This window comes from Ursus arctos, chromosome X (genome assembly GCF_023065955.2).
Source record: "Ursus arctos isolate Adak ecotype North America chromosome X, UrsArc2.0, whole genome shotgun sequence".
NCBI lineage: Eukaryota > Metazoa > Chordata > Mammalia > Carnivora > Ursidae > Ursus > Ursus arctos.
Genome location: NC_079873.1, coordinates 36,469,099 through 36,493,100, shown reverse-complemented (window position 1 = coordinate 36,493,100; position 24,002 = coordinate 36,469,099). Strand labels below are relative to the sequence as shown.

General features: G+C 42.7%; 1 long non-coding RNA gene across 2 annotated transcripts in view; it reads left to right on the top strand.

Moving 5' to 3' along the window:
* The window catches only part of LOC123001826 (uncharacterized), a 186,753-nt gene that overhangs the window by 93,180 nt on the left and 69,571 nt on the right, over positions 1–24,002 (top strand). For both annotated transcript variants that reach the window (XR_008958904.1, XR_008958903.1), the window contains exon 3: positions 9,712–9,860. This is a non-coding gene — a long non-coding RNA (uncharacterized LOC123001826). The remainder of the gene's footprint in view (positions 1–9,711; positions 9,861–24,002) is intronic.

The window sequence follows — 24,002 nt, the reverse complement described above, 5'->3', positions numbered from 1 at the left end:
GACCTGTTCACTACTTATCGAAAAGAAGTGGCAGAGGGTCCTTTTATGACATTCTTCAGACAGCACGGCATTAGCCCCATTACTTCAAGATTACTTGGCAAGATGCTTTCAATACAAGGCCACAGTGTTTGCTGTATCATTAGGGATCTCTAAGGCACCAATAAAAATTTAGTAATGCGTATATTTCCTTGATAGATTTTGAGTGTCTGATATTCTTAGCATCTTCAATTATACATTTTCTAGGCAAACAGTCTTTAAACATACTATCTGTAATAACCAGCCCTACAGTAACAGATTCTATTTATCGAAGTTGGGAGTTGGGATTTTCCAAGACTTTACTTAACTTATCCTTTTTGTTATACTTCAGACAAATGAGACAGAAATGTACCCATTGTATTCATTGAACTTGTTAATATCTTAACACTGTTAAAACCGGAAAAAAAAAAAAACCAGTGAGAAGTGCCTTGCTGTTAGAGTAAATTTTAATTTCGAGAAAATCTTGCAATCATTGCAAAGAAAGTGTTAGAGTTAAGTTGATGGTGAACTAGACTGTTTGATTTTAAGTGCCCCCGAGAGACTGAAGAAGAGAGAAGGGAAAAAAATAATCATGCCACATTTGACTCCGGAAAATAAGCAGCTTCATCATACATCAGTGCCTAAAATATGAGTGAACATTAGAATTGCAAATGAGTTGGGGGAGGCAAGAACTCTGTCTTCTTTTACATGATTTTGTTTTGCATTAGGCTAGGGGATTTTTTTTTCCTATTACAAACTAAGAATGAATTCCCAACTTCCAGCAATGGCATGGACAAGAATTACCCCCTTGCAAGTTGCAATAATGAAATGGATGCTTTGTTGAAGATCTGCCTCTTTCTTTTTAAATCCTATAAGTGGAATCTAAGGAAATTGAGTAATCAGAAGAATAAATAACATTCATGGCAGAGAAATATCTTAACCACAAACACATGCTGAATTCCCAAAGCATGATGCTTTGTGTATAAAGATGCTCAGGTTCTGGAGTCCTTGGGTTTTACATTCAGATGAGGAGCCAGATCCTGCTGGGTTAATGATCAAGTCTTGGGGTGCTGACCTATGGGGTTTGATTTTATGTGCTCCTTAGAGAATGAACAGTCATCTGTAACTCCCTACTTCATGCTGCCTCCCAAGTGCTGATGCTTGCTTTTCATTTTATTTTTAAAAATTTTATTTTATGGATTGATTTATTCATTTGAGAGAGAGAGAGAGAGCACGCGCGAGTGAGCAGGGGGAGGGGCAGAGGGGGAGGGAGAGAGAGAATCCTCAAGCAGACTCCCCACTGAGTGCGAAGCCCGATGTGGGGCTCGATCCCAGGACCCCGAGATCATGACCGGAGCCCAATTCAAGAGCTGGCCATTTAAACGACTGAGCCACCCAGGCACCCCTATAATTTTTATTTTTAAGTCATCTCTACACCCAGCGTGGGGATTGAACTCACAAATCTGAGATGAAGAGTTGCCCGCTCCACTGACTGAGCCAGCCGGGTGCCCCTGATTCTTGCTTTTTAAACAGAAACTAAATGGGGATTTCTACCTTTATTATTTCTGTGTTTTGGGATTTGTTTTCCTCTACCTTTGTTTTGAATGCAAGCATGATGTACTTTCTCCTCTGTCCAGACAGAGACCACGATGGGAGTTAGGCAGAGGCAAATCTGAGTGTAGAACCCGGCTCTTCTAAATGTGTGACTTCAGGCAAGTTACTAGGATTTAGGGCTTGGATTTGGAGCTTTATTACCATTTACAAAAGATGTAATGTTCTTACTCACCGTTAATATATCAGCTCTGTAAGCCCTAGAAGAGCTCTTGCCTTTTTTTTTTTTTTGGTAACACAGTTGTACACATACAAGGACTTAGGAAAGTGAGCTATGTATGCCAATAATTAGACTCTCTTTACATGGATGAATAAAGCAGACCAAGGTCAATGTGGGAAACCTGGCATCTGTCCCTGGACTCTGGTCACTCAACTTTAACTGCTTCATGGCAGGATGAACCCACATGCTATAGAATCCAGGGTTATCTCTCTTGTGATTTTTACCTTGAGTAAATCTTGATGACAATGAGAGATGAAAAAGGATGGTACCTAATGACAAGCTTAAGGCAAAATTCCATGAAAGTATAAATGTGCTGTGTCTGTATATGTGAGTGTCCGCTGGGCAGTGGGGAGAGAAGAAATGTGAGACTCAACTTTGCGTTCAGAGGGAGAACCACTGAGTTGTGAATACGGACCTGGGCAGAAACTCCCGGGCACTTGTCTCAGGGTGGATGTGACTCTTCTCTTCTGCGAAGATCCTGTGTCAACCTCTTTGGAGGAAATAACCTTACCAGGGGATGCCAAGTTTCATTAAAACCCATGGCCACCACCTTCCATTCAATCCAGACTCATAACTGGACTCCTGCCATATTACGCTCAGTAAGGGACAAATTCAAAGGCAGAGCGGGGAAGAGATAGCTTAAACATCGGTAAACAGCAAGCTTCCTGCTAAATTGTACCCATGATAGTCTGGGAAGTCTGTATGAGAATGAGTTCGAAAGGTACGAGACCAGAGAAGGTGAAAGGTAGCATTGGCTACCTCTACCTATTAATAAATAGTTTTTGCTTCATCCGGAAACTCAACAGTCTGGACAGTCCAGACAGATTTGGTTCCATGTATTACCGGAAATGGCTGGGATGGTTGACTAAGATCTCACACAGGAGTGACCTCTAAGTTTGAGATGCCAGAAGTAGCCTGAAGGAACTCAAGAACTCAGAAAAATGAGAACGTTGGAGTGAATTTATTGGGTGTGTCCATTCCCCTACTTCTCCCGCTGTATCCGCCGGCAAGATGAAAATGACCTCCTCCCTTCTCAAGGCACTGAGGAATGCATGGCGATGGGACTTGAACCCTTCATCAGAGCTGCCTTCTTTAGATTCGCAGTGATGGTGGGAGAGGCTCCCGTTGAGCTGGACTTCCTCATTTCACCGGGGAGGATGGAAATGCAGAATGGTAAAGGCCAAGGGGAGACGTTGAACCACTAGAGACAAAATGGGTCCAATTACTGTTAGGGGCAGCAGAGCCGGAGTGGCAATGAGGACGTTTTGTTGTGTAGGGAACTCTGGGGATGGCTCATGGATTTCTGCGTCCCTAACTGAAAAAAGTTACCAGTCCATTGTCACAGTTCGGCTTCCTCAGGACCAAATTCTGAGGCAAGATGTGCGCTGTGAAATTTTACCGAGGACTGCTGCTGGGATTGACACCCATGGGGGAGAGAAGGAAGCAGGATTAGGCGGAGGGAAAAGCTGAGTTGTGACATGGTCACAACAGAGGCTTCAACTAATCCTACGGCAAGCTCCGAAGCTCATTCTGTGGAGCTGCAGACGGCTCTGATTTGGGGCAACGTTGCCTGGACTTCGTGCCTCTGCAGTGGCCAGTCATTAGATCCAGACTGTTCCTCAAAGAGGACCTGATCTTCGGCAAGGCTCTTCTTCAGGCCCAGACAAGCCTCAAAGAGGGAGTCAGTTGAGAACGGTTGGCTGTCAGCCCTCAATAACAAGGGGGAATGAGTGCTTCGGTCTTAAAAGAAGGGGGTGGATTTTTGAGGGGTGCCCTAGAGTACCCACAACACCTACCGAAGTAGTGTAGGATCTGTATGATTCGGGGGTGGGATATCTAGGTCGAGTAAAGAGGCCTGACTTAAATAATCACAATGAGGATCATTGCTTCTGGCCCCGTCCTCAGACCCGAGCCAGGTCACAGAAACAGAGCACCTTGAATAAACAGGTATTGGGTCTCCTGGAAGGAGGATCCCTGTGACATTGTCCTAAGCGTATGCTACAAATATGCCTCAGAACTTTCCTCCAGGGGATGTGGAGCCATTTGTCAGAGTGCTCAGGGACTGGGGAATGGGAAAGAGAGTCTCATTAAGGATTGCCCATTAGAGGCTCATGTCATCCTGGAATTGTCAGGTGTTGCTGTAGCTTACCAATCAGATGATAGCCAGAGGTCAGGTGACGAATGGAGTTTCAAGCTGAGACTGTGGTTATTTCCCAAGTTCTGGAATTATGGCTGGGATAGATATTCTCAGCATCTGGCAGAATCCCTACTTTGACTCCTGTATTCATAGCGTTGACTGCCATTATGGTAGGCATGGCCAAGTGAAAACTCCTGGGACTTTTCCCCTCTACCAGGAGAATAAACCCAAAGCAGGGCAACTGTAAATATTGGTGTCACCATGAAAATTTTGAAAGATGGTGGGAAGGATGATTCCTATCACATCCTTACTTAATTTCACTGTTTGTCTTAGGCAGAGGCCATCTGAGTCTTGGAGAAGAGTTGCAGAGAATCACACAGTTAATTGGGGGTTGGCTCATTTCATCAATGGCTCCATATGTGATCTCTTCCCTAGACTAGTCAACACAGTGCTTGGAATCTACCTGGTCAGGAGAAGCTTCTTCCTGACCTGAGGAATAAACCCCACCTTCCCCTCTTTACTTCTCGGAGTACTCAACACTTTGGTAGCTTAATTCCGTGTATGAAATCTCTCTTCTTGAAACACCTACGGTAGTGTTGCAGGTTTAATTCCCCGGGAATCAAGATAAAAGACAGATGAGCATGCAGGGTATTTATCACATGCAGGGAGAGGATGAAAGCAGGCTTGGGCAGAGGGAGAAGTTGGCCTGCAATGCAATCTCACCTGATTTCCCAGTCAACCCCACATGGAGCTCTGAACTTGGGGTGGTCCTTCAGAGTTGTCCTAAGATGCGGTGTGAGTGTACAGGGCCATTATACTCCTATGTGGGGCAGTTACTGGATGGGTAGCAGGGAAAATCTTGGATAGGGGACTCTTTCTAGCTGAACCAATCCCCAAAGGGGCTCTGAAAGCAGAGGGCTATCTACCATCAGTAGTCTCAGTAGCTGGAGAATCCTTTGGTTTTCAAATGGGGTGTGGATTACACCCAAATGACAACCTCCACTAGAAGTGAGCAGCGAAAGGAAGGAGGGTGTTAGGATGAAGGAGACAGCACAGATGATGATGTGATGCCCCATCTTATGGTCAGCTCCTCTTGGGTGACCAGGAGAGACTTGGCCAGCTTCTGCACTGGCCAGTCCCATGGCGGAAAGGGTATTTCTTCACTCAGATGGTCGGGTCTCTGTTTCTCTTCTGTGCCAGCTCACATTATGCATAGCCAGAGAGTAAAAAGAGCAGTATTTATGCCCACACTTGTTACACATTTACTATAAGCTATATGATTGCATTAAGTGTTCTCTGTGTTACGGAAACGTTTCAGAGGGAAAGCTTCCAAAACAGCTTGTTTATGGCTACAACGAACGTCTCCTTTTCAATTGCACTTGTCAAAGCAGCCTGTCCCACATCCTCTCTCCCCGACCCTCACTCTTCAGCTTTGCAGGGGAAGAAATGAGAGCTAATGAGAGAGAGAGAGAGTGAGCAGAGCAACGGAGTTCAGAAAAACCGTTGAAGAAATGCCTTGAAGACTTCTTGAAAGCAAGCTTGACCATTTTGCACCCTTTCTTAAAAATGCATGGAGATGATCCAATTAGTTGGAGAGCCGAATTTTTCTCCCCCCTGCACGTGTAAGATGAACAGTGAGAAACCACTGGCTGGTGTCTTCGGAGCTGAATATCATGCACATTCCTAGAAAAGAAGAAGATAATATTATGGATGATGGGAGGTAAGGGCATGAGGAATTTATCAGGAATGTTGCGACAGATTTCAGTGATGCGGTGAGGGAAATTTATGAACAAGTGACTGGTAGAAAGAAAAACTCAGAATGAAGAGTGATATCACATTTGTGGGTGCCTGAGCTGACAGGGGAATGGAGGAAGAAAAATAGCACATGTGTGGAGTCTGTGTGAGACACGCTGTCTCAGAACAGGAGCGCCAGGTGATGCTGGCTGCTCCTGGAACATCATTTCAGGGCGTCTCGTAGGAAAGCCTCTCCCACCGTCTCTCCCCGCCGCCCCACCAGGTACCTTTGAAATTTGTTCTGAGCAATGACTTTGTCGTGCCTTCTTTTCCTTGTCACTGTATTTTGAAGCCTACAGCATCTCGCATGAGCCTGCGTGTTTGGCTGTATTCTGTTAACACTTTCTGATTATTTTGAAAATGTGAATCCTCTTAAGAGTGGAAATGTGACATCTCATGTTTTGTGGGGAGTACCTATGTGCGATACATGCTTTCCTTACCTGTTGGAGAGCAAAGGGCATGCACCTGAGATGAGTGACATTCAGAGGAAGGGTGTCAAAAAAAAAAAAAGAGGAAGAGCCCTGTCGGTGGTCCCAAAAGATCCACACTTCGCTATTTTGGCAATGCAGCTGCAGGCCATGGGAAGATGGCATGGTAGAGTCAGTGTCATGAGTTCAAATCCCGCCCCGGACTGAACTGGTTCAGTTAAATGTTGCAGTATTTTTTGTAGAAAGAGAGAGCATGAGCAGGGGGAGAGGGAGAGGGAGAAGCAGACTCCCCACTGAGCCAGGAGCCAGATGGGGAATCGATCCCAGGACCCTGGATCATGACCTGAGCCAAAGGCAGACACTTAACCATCTGAGCCACCCCAGTTCCCCTAAATGTTGCAGTATTTTTAACCTTAAAGAACAAGTTGAAAGTTATGATATTTATGACCATTTAACTATAAATCATAAGTTAAAAGATGTTTCAAGTGGAAAATATCTCTCCCTCAGTTGCACCACACTAATGGGGCAACTGCTTTCATTGTTCTGTGCCCCTTCCAATATTTGTTCTCAGGTACATTTTAAATGATTTTGTAGTTATAGATTATTTTATATTATGATTTTTTCACAGAAAAATAATTTTTTCATGTTGGTATGTAGTCCTAATAATTACAATTTTTCATGGATTTCTGTGCCAAGGTTTACTCAATTGTATTTCTTTTTTTGAAAAATATTTTATTTATTTATTTTTATGTATATATAGAGAGCACAAGCAGGGGAAGGAGCAGAGGGAGAGGGTCAGGCAGACTCCCCACTTAGCGTGGAGCCCGACACGGGGCTTGATCCCATGACCCTGAGATCATGACCTCAGCTGAAATCAAGAGTCGGATGCTCAACCGACTGAGCCACCCAAGTGCTCCTACTTAATTAATTGTGTTTCTGTAGGGCAGTGGTGCTGGTTTGTAATTTTTGCACTACAGAGCAGACTCAAATTTGAGAAGAAGGCCTGCTTAGTCAAAGGGTTATGAATGTTTAGGCAGCTTTTGAGATGTTGCTAGATTGCTTTCCAAAGTGTTTGTGGCAATTTAAAATGCACCAAACATTTCCACCTCACTTGCCAGCCTTGGGTGTCAACATTTTAAGTGGTTCTATTATTTTCATGGTGTAAAGTGTGACTTTACCGTGTATTTCTTTGAGGATCGGCAAGGTTGAATAGGTTGCCCTTCACCAAGTTTGAACTTTTCTCAAAATAAAAAGTGGAAACAATATGTGTAACAAATTTATGATTCATTCCAGGGAGAGTATTAAGATTTCTGTATACCTTTATCCTCATGCACCAACTGGAAACTTCTTGCCACTTTGTTTTTTATCATTTTTTCTGTCTCTCTTTCTTCTTCTTCTTTTTTTTTTTAGAATTTATTTATTAGAGAGAGAGAGTACGAGCGTGGAGAGAGAGGGCAGAGGCAGAGAGAGAAGCAGACTCACCACTGGGCAGGGAGACTGATGGAGAGCTTGATTCCAGGACCGTGGGATCATGACCTGAGCCGAATGCAGACCTTAACCAGCTGAGCCACCCAGGCTCCCCTCTCTGTCTCTATTTCTAAGTAGAATTTTTCCTGAACCATTTGAGAGCATGCTCAATACATTCTACTCCTTTTGCCATTAACAATATTGTATTATATTCCCCAATTTTGATAATTACACCATCGTTATGCAAAAAAGTTCTTATTCTTAGGAAATACATTTAAGTTTCATCTAATCTCCAATTCATATTCCAGTTTTATAAATTATTTCAATAATAACGTGGAGAATCAAATGTCTTTCCTGCCCAGGGACCCATCTGTGGTTATGCATGCACTTAGCTCTTGTGTTTCTTTTGGAACATTTCTCAGCATTACTTGTCTTTCATGACACTGGCATTTTCAGAGTGCAAGGCAATTATTTTGCAGAATATCCAGCAGTGAGCAGGTGAATGTTTAATAGATGTCTGTCTGGAAAAGTCCTGCTGTGTAGCCTTTGCCGATTTCCATGGTGTCAATACTCCCACCATGGCTGACATCAAGCTACCAACGTGATGTTGCTGAATGTGCCGTTGGAAAGAACCGTGTATGGTCAGCTCGCAGAGCTGTGTGCGTGAACCAACTCCAGCACATTTGTGAATGTCCCTCTGTTAGGGTTTGCTTCTTGTTTTCCCACGAATAGAACAGGTTTGCATTTCTGTCAGGAATACCACGGAAGTAAATAACTACGTTCTTCACAGGACGCCATGTCAGGAGACATGTGATGTAGATACACCCTACCTGTATTTTAAGTCTTGGAATAAGAAAGAAATTGTGTGTCTAGGTCTATGTCTATGTCTATATATACATATATATATATATATATATATATGTATATATAGACACACACATATATATGAATATATGAAATGAATGGAAGTGGGGATAAAGGGATGTTCTGGTTGAAGCAGAGGAAGTCCATTTCCCAGAGTCTCCTTATTCCCCATATTGTGGCCCTGAGAGGGCTCTGAGTTGAACAGCTCACTATCCTAAATGGAGGATGAGGGTTTATTTTCAAAGGCTGTGGCATTCTAATTACTCCTGAAGGTTGTGCAATGTTTTAGGAAGGATTGGTTCACTTATTAATATCATGCCTCTTCAGTGTTTCAACCTAAAGGTACCAGCGTGGCACATTTTCATCTATATTTTATATATATATATATATTTAAGTAAGCTCTACCCCCATTGTGGGCTCCAACTCTTGACCCCAAGATCAGGAAATGTGTGCTCTACTGACTGGGAGCCCAATGTGGGGCTTGAACTCCGAACCTTGAGATCAGGACCTGAGCTGAGATTAAGAGTTGGACACTCACCTGACTGAGCCACCCAGGTGCCCCAAATACATTTTTAATTAAAGAGATTTGCAAATCAGAGTTTAGTTTCTCCTAATTTAATGATCTTTTTTTTTTTTTTTTGAAGATTTTATTTATTTATTTGACAGAGATAGAGACAGCCAGCGAGAGAGGGAACACAAGCAGAGGGAGTGGGAGAGGAAGAAGCAGGCTCATAGCGGAAGAGCCTGATATGGGGCTTGATCCCATAAAGCCGGGATCACGCCCTGAGCTGAAGGCAGACGCTTAACCGCTGTGCCACCCAGGCGCCCCTAATGATCTTGTTCTTATTTCTGCAATAGTGATAGACTTAGTTCAGCTCCGTAACAATAAATGTCCCGTAGTTTGCTGGCATCTGTCACCTGTGAAAGAAGAAAGATGCTACTCTCCTGGATCCCTGGGTCTGTATGGGAAGGGACATTAAAATTCCAGATCAGACCGTTCCCAAGGGGAGAGAGACTAGCCTAGGTCACCAAAGAATAAATGCAGGACCATCACCCCATACCCTCTCAGCCTCCTCTTCCTCAAGTTGGAAATCTTTGTTTTAATGAAACTTTATTTAGCATCAGGTATATTTATTTATTTATTTCTAAAATGATTTTACTTCTTTATTTGACAGAGAGAGAGGGGGAGCGAGAAGCAGAGGGAGAAGCACACTCCCTGCTGAGCAGAGAGCCCGATACGGGATTCGATCCCAGGACCTCGGGATTGTGATCTGAGCCAACGGCAGACACTTCACCCACTGAGCCACCCAGGCGCCCACACCAGGTATTTATAAACAATTATCTTATTGTTATTATTATTTTTTTAAGTAAGCTCTGCACCCAAGGTGGGGCTTGAACTCACAACCCCCAGATCAAGAGTCACGTGCTCTATGGAGTAAGCCAGTCAGGAGCCCTGTCAGGTTGGAGATCTTGATCTTAGTGGGCTCGGAACAAGTGACAGCACTTCCTCAGCTCTTACCTGTGGAAATCTGTCTGTCCCCCAGATCCACATGTGTTACCTTCTTCAGGTATCCATGATTCTTCTGTGTTTTCAAGACTTTTAACGAAAAAAACAGCCAATGGGCAAAAGTAATGATTGTATGAAATATCCCATTTTGAGGGTAGCTCAGTTTATGGATGCTGAACTATTAGGTGAAATACAGTGAATAAATCTTTAAAAAATTATATTACATTTTACTCTCATAATCACATATTTATACTTCGGTGGACTGATAGGATTTCAGTATTATAAATCTCATAGAGTAGAGTTTCCTTTCAGGTTATAGATTATTTATATATTTAGAAACAAATACTGATATGTTAATGATAAATCTGAACGAACAATGTGCCTTTTTAATATTATGGGCATTGTTCAGGGATGGCAGAAGTGACATTGGTGTGGGTGTTTGGCTATTCTGCCTTTCAAAGATTGAGACAGAAACAGAAGAGGAAATTTTGGCTCAGTACCAAGGTTAAAGCCAACTTTCCACTGTCCCTAGCAGTCTGCCACAGCTCCAGCCTTTCAAAAAGGTTTTTTGAAATTACCACCTTTGAAATGCGCTTTGGCTGAGAAGGCCGCCAAGGCCCTTGGCAGAACCGAAGCCTCTCTGGTCCCCAGTCACAGTGCTGGTGTGCTAGGCTTCGTCTCCCCTTGTTGTTGTTGACACAATTTCATCTCTCCTTCCCTGCTGGGAGAATACGCACTTTTCCCAGTGCCTCCTCTTTGCTCTCTATTTTAGGTGTGTTCGTCACACATTCACTTCGTTGTTGTTTTTTAAGATTTTGTTTTTAAGTAGTCTCTACACCCAGCGTGGGGCTTGAACTTACAACCCTGAGATCACGAGTCACACACTCCACAGACTGAGCCCGCCAGGTGTCCCCACACATTTACTTTTTATTTTTATTTATTTATTTATTTATTTAAAAAGATTCATTTATTTATTTGAGAGAGTGCACGGACAGGGTGAGGCTGGCTGGCAGAGGGAGATAGAGAGAGACTCAGACTCCCCGCTGAGTGCGGAGTCCGGCACGAGTCTCAGTCCCATGACCCTGAGATCATGACCTGAGCCAAGATCAAGAGTCATATGCCTAACTGATTGAGCCACCCAGGCGCCCCTACACATTCACTTTTTAGATGGAGTCCAAAAAGTAAAGAAGCTATCAGTAGAACCAAGGAAGGCATCAGATAGGTTTGACAAGTCCCCTGGGTCCCATTTTGAAGGAATGGGTAGCTTGAGGTACAAATAGAAGACGTGGAAACCCTGGCCATTACGCTTGTCACATAGTTTTTGAAAGTACCTCGTGGCCATAAAAGAAAACTAAAGCAAAAACCAAGATGAAGAGCTACAATAATCCTATACTCTCTGTGAAGGCAGAGGCCCTGATATTGGTTTCTTTTATTTAGTGCTGGCCATGCTAGTATGTAGATAATTACATGTGAAGTTAAACTAGACTCCAGCAATCCAATCCCCCAGGCGTAGCCAAAGATCTCTTCTGGCCTAAATAGAATTAGGGAAGGGATGCCCCATGCTTTTCATGTTTTCCCTCGTCCATGTCCTCTTACTGTGATGTGTGGTGACTTATCATTAATTCTTCCAACAAATATGTATTGTCTTCTCTATGGCACTTACCATAACGATGAACAAGATAAATGTTATCCTTGCTTCAGCCTCTAGCTGTAGTTCAGGTCCTGGTCAACCTAACTTTGCTCTTTGGCCTAGATCGAACAGCCTCTGCCATGTGCAGAGGGCAAATCCAATGCTCTGTGAGATTTTCCAGGAAATGGTATTGCTCACATTTTGCAAATCCTCTTCTGTTTTTTTTTAAAAGAATCCAAGTTCCTTGGGATATAGAACCCAAGATTAAGGTTCTATTCATTTAAAATACATCGAAGTAAGATTATGAAATAATCAGACTAATTTTCGTCTGTACAAAACCAAGTAATTCCGGGGGAATTATTTCTGAGGTTCGCCCACTTTTCCCTGACACCATACATTCATTACAAACACAGGAAGAAAAAAATGTCACCATTAGCTCCAGGCCAAGAACAAACTGGGTTATTATAGATTTTTACAACTTTCCCGGGTCTGTAAGTCTGTGGTTTTTTGGAATCGTATGTTATTGGTAGATTGATCATGCATGCAGAAGGATATATTCGCAAAAATATGTCACTGGTTTGCCTTTCCTGTAGCAATCAGAAACATCTACAGAAGAATTCTGTAGGTAAAATGTAATGCTTTTCTGGTATGAATATTTTGTCTCCTTTGCTCCTTAGATGATTTCTAGTGAAAATCCATTTTCAATGAACTGTAATTTTTCGAGGCCACGGTGCACATTAGAGGGACTATTTTTGAAAAGAGCTGTTTTGAATTAGTTAGGGCCCCACAGGAAACAGCTGATGCTCTTGAATTAGCATGATTTAAGGAGGGATCAATAAGGGTACTATTTATAAAGATGTGGGTATTATATAGGGGAACCATAAAAGGTACTTCAGGAACCGAAGACTTTAGTGCTGATACCTATAAAGATGTTACTACTGCTTGGCCTGAAGGGAGATGAGAAGGTCCTTACTGGGACCCGGAAGGTGAGAGTTTTGTAGAGATGGTTTCTTTTGGTTGAGGAAGCCATCCAGCTCGAGGCAAATTGGCAGGGAGGGAGAAACGGAAAGAAATACCCTGGCCTCTCTTAATTTTCTCTCTGATCTTCTGGCAAAGGTCTTCATGAGCCAAACCCAGTGGACAGTAAAGGACAAGGAAGACATTGATAGCGTTTATAGAAATCAGGCTCTCAAGGCAGAGAGCAGGATGGAGAGCAGATTGGGAAGGACAGAGGGAAGCTATCCCGGGGCACCTGCCCTATTAGTCAGAAACCTCTTCAACGTAGGGTGCAGCTCAAGGAGATTACAAAGTCATCTGATTGCTTGAGCCAGACCTCCAACTTTGTAGCTTTAGGTATGCCTCTGCTGAGCCCCCTGTTTAGCACCAGGCTCTAGCTGGTGTGAATAAAATAGACAAAAATTCCTACGCTCATTGAGCCTACATCCCATTGGTGGCCATTTCTATTAGGAGTTGTTTAGTTGCAAGAGAAAGTCGCTCAAGTAAAAAATCTAAAAACAATTGCTTATAAGAAATCCCTCTCCATTATAAATCTGTCAGGCAACTGCTCTTTGAGTTCTTTATTATACCTCTCTTCTTTTCTCTCTCTCAGTATCTCTGTCTCTATCCCCATACCTATTTCCACCAGGGACAAAAAAATCTCTTCTTCTTTACTTTGTATCAGGCAGGCTTCCTTTTAAGGCTCGCTCTTTGTACTTACGCATGTTTTCGATGTGCGTGTACCTTGGTAACTACTGTTTCCTATAATTTTAAAAAAAGATTTATTTATTTATTATTTGAGGGGGGCAGAGGGAGAGGGAGAAGGAGAGGGGGAGAATCTCAAGCAGGCTCCCCACTGAGCGTGGAGCCTGATGTAGGTGCTCAATCCCGCGATCCTGAGATCATAAGCTGAACTGAAATCAAAAGTCAGATGCTTAACTGACTGAGCCACCCAGGCGCTGCTCCTATAATTTAAATGAAAGTACTCTCTCTAGTGGTGGTCATCATCTTCCAGTCTACATTACCTCACCCTAAAAATTTCTGTTCATGTGACGGATGGTCTTCTGTGTCATATCTGTTCACCCATTTGTTCATTCTTGAAAAATTCATGAGAATATTGAGTACCTTTTTATATCAGAGGTCAAAAGAAAATCCCCCTGCAGTGATGCACATTTTGTTCACTCAGATAGGTATCAGGACTGGAGCAGTCTGGGCATATGACAAAGATAGGCTGTTGGAAGAAGTAGCTAGCAGGTGGAATGAACCCAAGCCAGAGTTCAGAGCCCTGTCCTATCTCCGTTTGAAGCACAGTGTCCAAGAGATGGGGGCACAGACCAGCCCGTCTGCGGAGTGGTTGAGAAATGGTGGAGGGACTGTTAATCTGGAACGAGAGTCTAGGTCCTACAAGGACAGGAACTGCATCTCAGATTGTTCTGCATTCAACGAACACTCACCGAGGGGGATAGAACTGCTTCCTGCCCTCAAGTGGTTTTACTCATTTACAAAGGTAGAAGAGGCAGTTCTTCGAGTTCTCAACATTTGCTACAACATGGACGGCACTGGAGGAGATAATGCTAAGTGAAATAAGTCACGCAGAGAAAGACAACTATCATATGATTTCTCTCATCTATGGAACATAAGAACTAGGATGATCGGTAGGGGAAGAAAGGGATAAAGAAAGGGGGGTAATCAGAAGGGGGAATGAAACATGAGAGACTATGGACTATGAGAAACAAACTGAGGACCTCAGAGGGGAGGGGGGTGGGGGAAAGGGATAGACCGGTGATGGGTAGTAAGGAGGGCACGTATTGCATGGTGCACTGGGTGTTATATAGAACTAATGAATCATCGAGCCTTACATCGGAAACCGGGGATGTACTGTATGGTGACTAACATAATATAATAAAAAATCATTTAAAAAAAAAAAAAGAAGAGGAAGTTCTTGATGGTTTCAATCCCCCCCCCTCCCATTTTGGGGTTTCCCACTTCATCCATTTGCTCTGCATTTTCTTTTCTTCTTAAGGGTTTATTTATTTATTTGAGATAGAGGAGGAGAGAGAGAGAGAGAGCACGAGCAGGGGGAAGCAGCAGAGGCAGAGGGAGAAGCAGACTCCCCGCTGAGCAGGGAGCCTGATGCGGGACCCCATCCCAGAACCCTGGGATCACGAACTGAGCTGAAGGCAGACGCTTCACCGACCGAGCCACCCAGGCGCTCTGCTCTGCATTTTCTTAGCATTTACACATACTGAACACTTCCATTCTATTTTGAAATAACAGGTTAATGTGCTATCTTTTCCAAGCAGCACTCCGTTTTCTTATTTATTTCACAAGGTGTAACTGGTTACATATACATACATAATATCTGTATGTATGCTCACATGTTTTGATAGAGGCTGAGAAAGTACAGGGGTGCTGTGTGCCTTGATTTATCTACTCTGCTCTTAGGTTTTGGGCGTGTGGGGGTTACAGTTGTGCTCTGTTCCTTCATTGTTTTTCTTGCTTCTGGTTTTGAGTAACAACCCTGGCCTAAACTTCCTACTTGACTTGACATTTGAAAAGAGAATTCCGTGCATCTGATATGGCTCAGCATCCAATGTGTTGCCTTAGATTTTCAGAGGAGCGTGTGGATGAAAGCATGCCCTTTGGATTGACTTTCCCCGGGGTGCATGGGCACAGGTACTCCAATACTTCACTCTAGATTAGGTTTTGTAAATTTGTAGCATGTGTAGAATTTCTTCTAGACCTTGTTAGAAACGCAGAAGTATAGATGATACCTCTTCAGACAGTGGTCCAAAAGAGCATAGAAATTTATTGTCTCACTGTTCTAGGGGCTAGAAATCTGAGATCGATGTATTGGCAGGGCCATGCTCCTGCTGAGGGTACTGGTGAAGGATCTGTTCCAGATCTCTCTCTCATAACCTCTGGTACTTCCTTGGTTTGTGGCAGGTGAACTAGAGTCTATATACACGGTGTTCTCCCTGGGAGAGTGTCTGTGTCCACATCCCACCCCCTTGTTTTTAACGATTTATTTATTTATTTATTTATTTATTTATTTATTTATTTGACACAGAGAGAGAGCATAAGCAGGGGGAGCAGGTTTCCTGCTGAGCAGGGAGCACGATGTGGGACTTGATCCCAGCACCTCAGGATCATAACCTGAGCTGAAGGCAACGTTTAACCGACTGAGCCACGCAGGCGCCCTGCAAGTTTCTCCTTTTTCTGAGTTTACCAGTCAAATTGGATTTGGGGCCTTCTGTGTTCTAAGTGAAGAATTATATAACTAAACACTTCTGAGATGATCCTAGTTCTGAATAAGGTCACATTCTGAGGTGTACTGGGAGTTAGAACTTCAACATTCAAATTTTGAGGGAGACAATTCAACCCATGACAGTGGATGGGTTACTAGGAAGTCGCATTTTTTAAAAAGATTGATGTATTCCCACCAACAGTGTAAGAGGTTTCCCCTTTCTCCACATCCTCTCCAACATTTGTTGTTTCCTGCCTTGTTAATTTTTGCCATTCTAACTGGTGTAAGATGGTATCTCAGTGTGGTTTTGATTTGAATTTCCCTGATGGCTAATGATTTTGAACATTTTTTCATGTGTCTGTTAGCCATTTGTATGTCTTCATTGGAAGAGTGTCTGTTCATATCTTCTGCCCATTTTTTGACTTGATTCTTTGTATACAATGGAATATTACTCAGTCATCAGAAAGCATGATTACCCAACATTTGCATCAACATGGGTGGAACTGGAGGAGGTTATGCTAAGTGAAATAAGTCAAGGAGAGATAGACAATTATTTTATGGTTTCACTTATTTGTGGAACATAAGGAGTAGCAGGGAGGACATTAGGAGAAGGAAGGGAAAAACAAAGCAGGGGAAAACATAGGGAGAGACAAACCATGAGAGACTATGGACTCTGGGAAACAAACTGAGGGTTTCAGAGGGGAGAGGGGTGGGGGAATGGGATAGGCTGGTGATGGGTATTGAGGAGGGCATGTATTGCATGGAGCACTGGGTGTTATATGAAAACAATGAATCATGGAACACTACATCAAAAACTAATGAAGTACTGTATGGTGACTAACATAATAAAAAAAAGATTGATTTATTTATTTTAGAGAGAGAGAGGGGGCAAGCACGAGTGGGAGGGGTCGAGAGATAGGGAGAGAGAATGCCAGGCAGACTCCATGCTAATCACTGATCCCATCGTGGGGCTGATCCCATGACTCCGAGATCATGACCCGACGTGAATCCAAGAGTCAGATGCTACCCAGGCACCCCTAGGAAGTGGCATTTTTTACATATTTTATTGGCAACTTCTTGAGCTGCTGCTTATTAATTTTGGCTCCATCTTGGACTCCAGTATCCTGATGCCACCCGGTTTTAAGCAGATTTTGGTTCATTTCATACTGGGGCACCTGGATACACTTCCACCCTCCCCCATAGACAGTAGCTCTTCCTTCTTGCTCAGGTTTCTCCAGTATGATCTCATGGAGTGCCTGGTGCAGCTCACTCAGCAGTGACATGTGAATGATTCCGAAGTATGGGGGAATTAATACTGCATGGGCAACACTTGACCAATGGAAGATGAAGTCCAATGAATACAAGCTTCCTTCTCTCATCCTCAGGTGAATAGGTCTGAATCCCTTTGCACTATGGTCTTTAGGGATCTTGCCAAAATCAACCACCAATCACCAGTGGCAGTGGCCAACTTGCTTTTTGCATTCTTGTATTCTTTTGTCCTCTTTCCCTTTCGTTTCTTCAATTCCTTACTCCTTCTCCCTGTGTTCACTCCCCAAATAAACTACCTGTATCAAAACCTTTGTCTTAGGTTAGGTGTCCCAAAAAAAGAGCTTAAGATCCAAGCTTCTTGGGTAGTCCTGTTGTAAGTGATCCATGAACTAATCTTGGAGAAATTCTCCAAAATTCTGTGCCAAAAGAATGGGTTAAAATCAGACTTTGATGTGTTTGTTTAGTAGGGCATTCCCCACACCACCCTCTTTCTTTAATCTTAGAAAAATACCAGGAGATCCTGAAGTTAGGGGTTCTGTGAATGAAGGTCTAAAACCACAGTAAATCTCAGAATGAGAAGGAAACCACCCTCTGTAACCAAAGCCAGCAAGTGCCCAGATACCATGGCTAGTACTGTCTGACCTCTGAAGATATCTGGGTGATGGTTCAATGTGACTCAATTCTCAAAGCCTCATTAACTCGGTGCACTGAGAAAATTTAGTTTGGGGCCTTGTAAATCTGTGGGTCATAGGTTGCCACTCCTTCATTAAGCAGGGTCCTTTGGCACTCGGGAGGTGGTCAAGAGGCAGGAAGGCCAGTAGGCTAATAGCCTGCAGGAGGTTAAGATGTGATATTTCCCTGCTATATCCCATATAAACAAGACTTGTGCTGCTGAGAACCCTATCCCATTCTTAAGGCTTCATTTGAATAAACCACCAGTTTACAGTAGCCTTTAATTTGGCAGAACAGATGTTCTAACCTGAATGTTCTGTGTCTGCTACTTGGCTGACGGGAGGGCAAGTTCCGAGACTGACTTTCGGCAATTAAAAAAAAACAACAACAATTACTTACCAGAATGGCCAGCTCGGCAGGAAAGATGTGCTCTGAACATCAGGTTTTAAAATCCTGACAAGAGTTTGTTAGCCCTATGTGCCCAGACGTAGTTGGAGAAAAATATTCCTGGGGGCGAAGAGCAATAATAAGCTATGGGAGAGAAATGCAAATATTATGTGTGTTTGCGTGAGCCTCTGTGCATATAAAATGATAGCGTTATCTTAGCCAAGGAGTGTATTATCTTAGTCTTGAGTGCTCAGAAGAATGGTTTATGCATGGACGATTCAACATGGAGGAAGAGAATGAATAAGAGAACATGGCAAGGACAGACCAGCCAGGCTGTGCCCATGCAGAGACCCTAAATCTACTGGCAATGAGGCCAGCCATGCAACGGATTTCATCCTACCCATGTTGCACTTGAATGGGATTGAACTTGGGGAGATTTGGGCATATCGCACATCTCCCTCATTTACCATCTTGAGTGCCAGCCAGTTACTTCTTGTCTCTAGTAACACTGCCTTGCAGGGCTGTGAGGATTAAATGAAAGAATGTGGAAAAGGCACCCAGCTTACCTACTAATTTATAGTAGCTATTCAGTAAAGGGCGTAAGTTATAGTAATTTGTATAAGGAATTTATGTTAGTGGACTGTAATCTCATGTACATGGGTTACGTTTTGGGATTTTGTGTACACAATCTTAGTTCCTGAAGTGTTTAAAGAACCAAGTCTTCCAGCCATCACTGGGTATGTCCTTTTCCACAAGGACAAGATAGAGGGAAACCTGGTATGTATTTGAGATGATTGAGTATATGCATTTGTGCATATACTGATCATGTAACATATACATGTACTAACATTTTTTATTTTCAAGAATCTGCTGTTTCTCTTTGTCCTGTTCTTTTTTTCGTGATTGCTGTATCTTCTCAGCTCAGTGAGGTGTCGATAGAGGATTGTTCAGGGAGAAGAAAAGAAATGTCAGACAGAGGATCTGTGTCCTCTCATTGCTTTTTACCTGCGTATCTGGTGATCCTTGGCTGTCCATTTCCATTTATAAGAGGGACACTGAGAAGCTGATTGGAAGCTTGTAGCACCACTGGGAGTTGTCAGCTGTGAATATCACTCACTGTAGGGTTATCTGGCTGCTGGGCCATTTCTTGGGGGAAATTTGATTAGGTTTACCTCTTTCACTGGTTGTATTCCTGAGCAAAGGCTTTTTCAGTAGCTTTCCTTGAGGGTAAAGGCATAATGACCAGTATTTCTGGGAGCAGAGTAGGGCAGAGGTCTGGGAAGAGCTCACCATCCAGTATTGATATACTCAGTCTGTTTGTATCTTGACTGAACTGGAGGATACCAGGCACAAAGCCTCTACTTTTGCTCTTTCTAGAGAATAAATCTTCAGTAACGATCTGGGGTGAGTGGAAGAAGTTTTAAGGAGTGAAGGAGAGGATCTGGGGACCTAACTGCTGCCTAAATAGATTTTCAGCTCATCTTTGTTATTTCAGACCTTTCTTTTCTCCACCTCTCCTCACTTCTAGAGGTACCTAATACTGCCGTTGAGGATTTTGTTGTGTGAGTTGATGTACTTGGAGTTGTTTCCTTGCTGCTGGTTTAAGATCAAGTGTTCATGTCTCCTAAAATCCTTTACCCTTGCTGCCTGTCAGTTTTCCAGTTTCTAAAATGTTGTTACCGTTGTGTGCTCTCCTGTTTACCAAATGCTAGTGGTTTTATGCCTTTAAGTTACTGAACTGAATTTGTTCAGTCTATTATCTTTACCTCCTCTTGTATGCTTCTAGACGATCTTGATTAAATGTACTTAGCTTAGAAGTTTTATTTTTCAACCTTTACATAGGTGGTATTCAACAAAACAAAGTTCTATAACATGAACACAGAAGAATAGCTAGGTAAAAAGGGAATGAAATGAATTTTGTGTCTTGAACCATCTATGGATTTGAACCTGGGCTTCAGTCCTGCCATGTCCATAGTCCCATCACGGGTTAGAACATTTCTGAGTGGTTCCCCGTTGCAAGTCTCCCATGTGACTAGTTTAATGAAATATGAGCTGTCTTCTTCTGGTGTTTCTCCTCATGAATATGTCATACAGAATACTTAATTCCATGCCCTAGAATGAGTGCTTAAATTCTGCCACCTCTAATAGTGAAAACACACAAATATAATAACCAGGAATGAAAAGGTGTTGGCAACTATATATGTGTATATATGTATGTGTATACATAGATGTGACTTTTTCTGGAGCCTGTATAGGTTATGCTCTCAATTCTCATTCTGTTCATTGACATGAATTTCAGTGGTCATAAACAAGGCATCCTCAGACTCCCTGACGATGAACTTGGCTATGTAAGCTCATGCTTTTAAAAAAAGATTTATTTATTTATTTTAGAGAGAGTGGGGGGACAGTGAGAGAGAGAATGGGAGAGAGAGAGAGAGAGAGAGAATACTCAAGCAGATTCCCTGCTGAGCATGGAGCCTGACTCGGGGCTCGATCCCAGGACCTTGAGGTCATGACCTGAGCCAAGACCAAGGGTCAGACCCTCACCCAGCTGAGGCACCTGCGTGCCCCTGCAGGCTGACACTAATTCAGGCACATGTGTTCTAGTTTCCCCAGAAAGCTCAGCAAATACAGCTTGCGGTCCCTTCTAAAACCCGTGATCCAGACCCTTCTTCTTTGGGATGTGCTGCCTTTGTTTCCCCCTCCCACAGTACAGTGAAAACTCTGAGGAAGATAGGGAAAAACAATCCCTGTTCATCTCTTCCACGGTTCCCACCGTACCTTTCCATTTTCCATTTGCACTGCCAGCCTGTCCTCTCTCCCTTACATCCAGAAAAGAAAAAAATGAAAAATATTGAGATGGTTTTGAAACCCCAAACTTCTAAGGCTCGTTTACCAATTCTCCTCGTATCTGATCCAGTAAACTCCGCCACATAGTTCTTGAATCAAAGAAGCTATCATTGAACCCCTCTTGGCCTCAGTTTCTCTCTTTATGACAGCTGGAGAGGAGGAGCTGTGATCTCCTCTGAACCTTAATAATTGTTCTCTCTCCTCTTGTACACCCGGAATATCCCAGGGAATATCTATACCTAAATAAATTCCATGTTGGGAACTAAATGGAGAAGCAAGTAGTTGGAAAAGTCCTCTGATTAGATTTCACCAATAAGGAGGTGGGGAAATGCATTAATCAGTCAGAGAGAGAGAGAGAGAGAGAGAGAGAGAGGTGTTCTTTTTTCTTCCATAGGGCACTGGCTACTGCCTTTGGGAAAATAAGTTATTTGAAATCAAAATGGGAAAGAGCAATCCTGAGACCAAGATCCCTGGATTATCCAAGAGCTGTGCTAGGGCACAGGTGATGGGAAAAGAAAGAACTAGAGCATGGAGCTGCTCTCGTTAGTTGACTGAATGCCCTAGATAAGTAAGAGAGTTGAGTTCAGGTTGGGCAAGCCCTACCTTTGTAGGAATTGGCATGATCAGGAGTAAGACCCAAGGGGGCTTTATCCTCTCCGTGGTAGAACCTTTAGAAGGTAGAGGGAAAGTAGAGGCATTGATACCAGGACACCCAGACTGCTGGGAGTTTCTAGTCTGGGAATAAGGCAGACCGGAAGTAGACCTGGAGGGGGCTATATATAGCAGGAAGAGCTGAGGGCCAGGGCGCCAGGCTTCCAATTCTGGTTCTACAACTAACTAGCTGGGTGATTTGACCAGGTCTCACATTCAGATTTCTCATGGGTCAGGTTAGCAAATTCAATGACTGTTCTTTAGAAACCTAGATTAAAAAATTTTTTATCATTCTGTAAAATGGAAAAGGTTGCTGTATATTAGTGAAAAGGGGATTATTTTTTTATGATTTGTTGCAGCTATTAATTGGTTACTCTATGTCAGGCACTGAACTTCATAGTTTCCATGCATTATAACTGATCAGTGAGGTGGTTCTTTATCCGTAAAAACCACAGATAAATATTTTAACAAAATTATATAGCTAATAAGAGGCAAAGCCATGATTTGAACTCAGTCTGCCAACCCACAGATTTAGAATTGTAGAACAGAGGTTACCTTAAATAGAGTATTCAAGCCAATAATTCCTTTGAACACACAAGGAAACAGATTAGAATCTTTGTCTCAGCGTTCATTCCAGGTGTAAATTGAACGAAGTCACTCTCTTTCCATAGTTGTCTGGGCTTCCTAATTCTAAGTGCAGTTTTTTTCCAATGCCCTAGGCTGCTTTGCTGGAGAAAAATTGCCTCAAGCTGGTCTCCAGCTGTGTCTTTCAAGAAATAACTGCTTCGGGTACACGGGAAGTAACCTGGAAGTAACCTGAACCCGTTGGAGAAACACAGCCTTTCAGACATGCTTGGCTCAGCATATCTGAAAGGTCCTTTGCTGTGTATGTGACTTTCGGACCTGATTGGATGTGACTTTAAAAAACAAAACAAACAAAAACCCCTGTTTTGCAGAACCTTCTACTCTAGGCCTCATTCCATTCAAATTAGAGTTTGTAGCACCAATTCGTAGTGAGCAGGCTTTGCCAGGTTAGATCTGAGAAGAGAACCTGCCTCACCTGGTCAAAGTTGACAGAAAGTTATTTAATCATGGACTCTGCGGGGCCATTTCTAGAATGTATAGCAAAGTAGTAAAAGAGACAAAAGCTGTTATGTAGGAAGTAAGGAGGGGGAAAGAATTACAGTAAAACTATAAGCTTCCTTTTCACCTTTAGTTCTATTCAACAAATGCCTTCTTTTCAAACTGCCTCCTCTCCACTTTGAGTTTAGGATAGGATATCAAATGATATTTTAAGATTTGATGTCAAATAAATCAAGACACCATAATACAAAATTATATATTATGTCTGCTATCATGCAACAATAAGCTTTCAGAATGAAAAATAGCTGCAAGGGAACATTTGAAAATAAAAATATTTTTGAATTATGGGTGCTTGTATCTGCTCTCAACATGCTTATTAATTGTTCTATGGCCTTTTAATTAAGCGAGCACCGAGCTTTTATTTTTATTTATTTTTTTCAACAAGCACAGAGCTTTTAAGTACATCCTCCAACAGAAAAATGGGGCCGAGGATAGGAGCAAGCAATTCACAAAAGAAGCAAAAAAACAAAACAAAACACTAAACATACCAGAATTGCACAGTTTTGTTGATACTAAAATGAACACCCTTTGTGGTTAATTTTATTTGTCACCTTGACTAAGCCACAGAGTGCCCAGACATTTGGCCAAACATTATTCTGTGTATGTTTGTTGAAGTGTTTCTACATGAGATTAACCTTTGAATTGGTAGACCAAGGAAAGCAGATTGTCCTCTTCAATGGGGGTTGGCCTCATGCAATCAAAGACCTGAACAGAACATAAAGGCTGAGTAAGAGGAACCTCCTCCTGCCTGATGACTTGAGCTGCTGTATTTTCTGCCTTTGGACTTGAGCTGTGACATTGGCTCTTCTTGGGTCTCCAGCTTGCTAATCGCCGATCTTTTGACTTCTCCGTCTCTGTCTCCATAATTGTGTCAACCAATTTGTTATTAAAAAAAACCTCTCTCTTCTCTAGGGACACCTGACTAATACAATATTTAACATTAAGACATATTATTTTATGCCCATTGTGTTAGTTTGCTAGGGCGGCCATAATAAAGTATCACAAAATACATTACGCAATGGAAATGTATTGTCTCATGGCTCTGGAGACTGGATATCTGAGATCAAGGCGTCAGCTGGATTGGTTCCTTTTGAGTGCTATGAGGAATAACCTA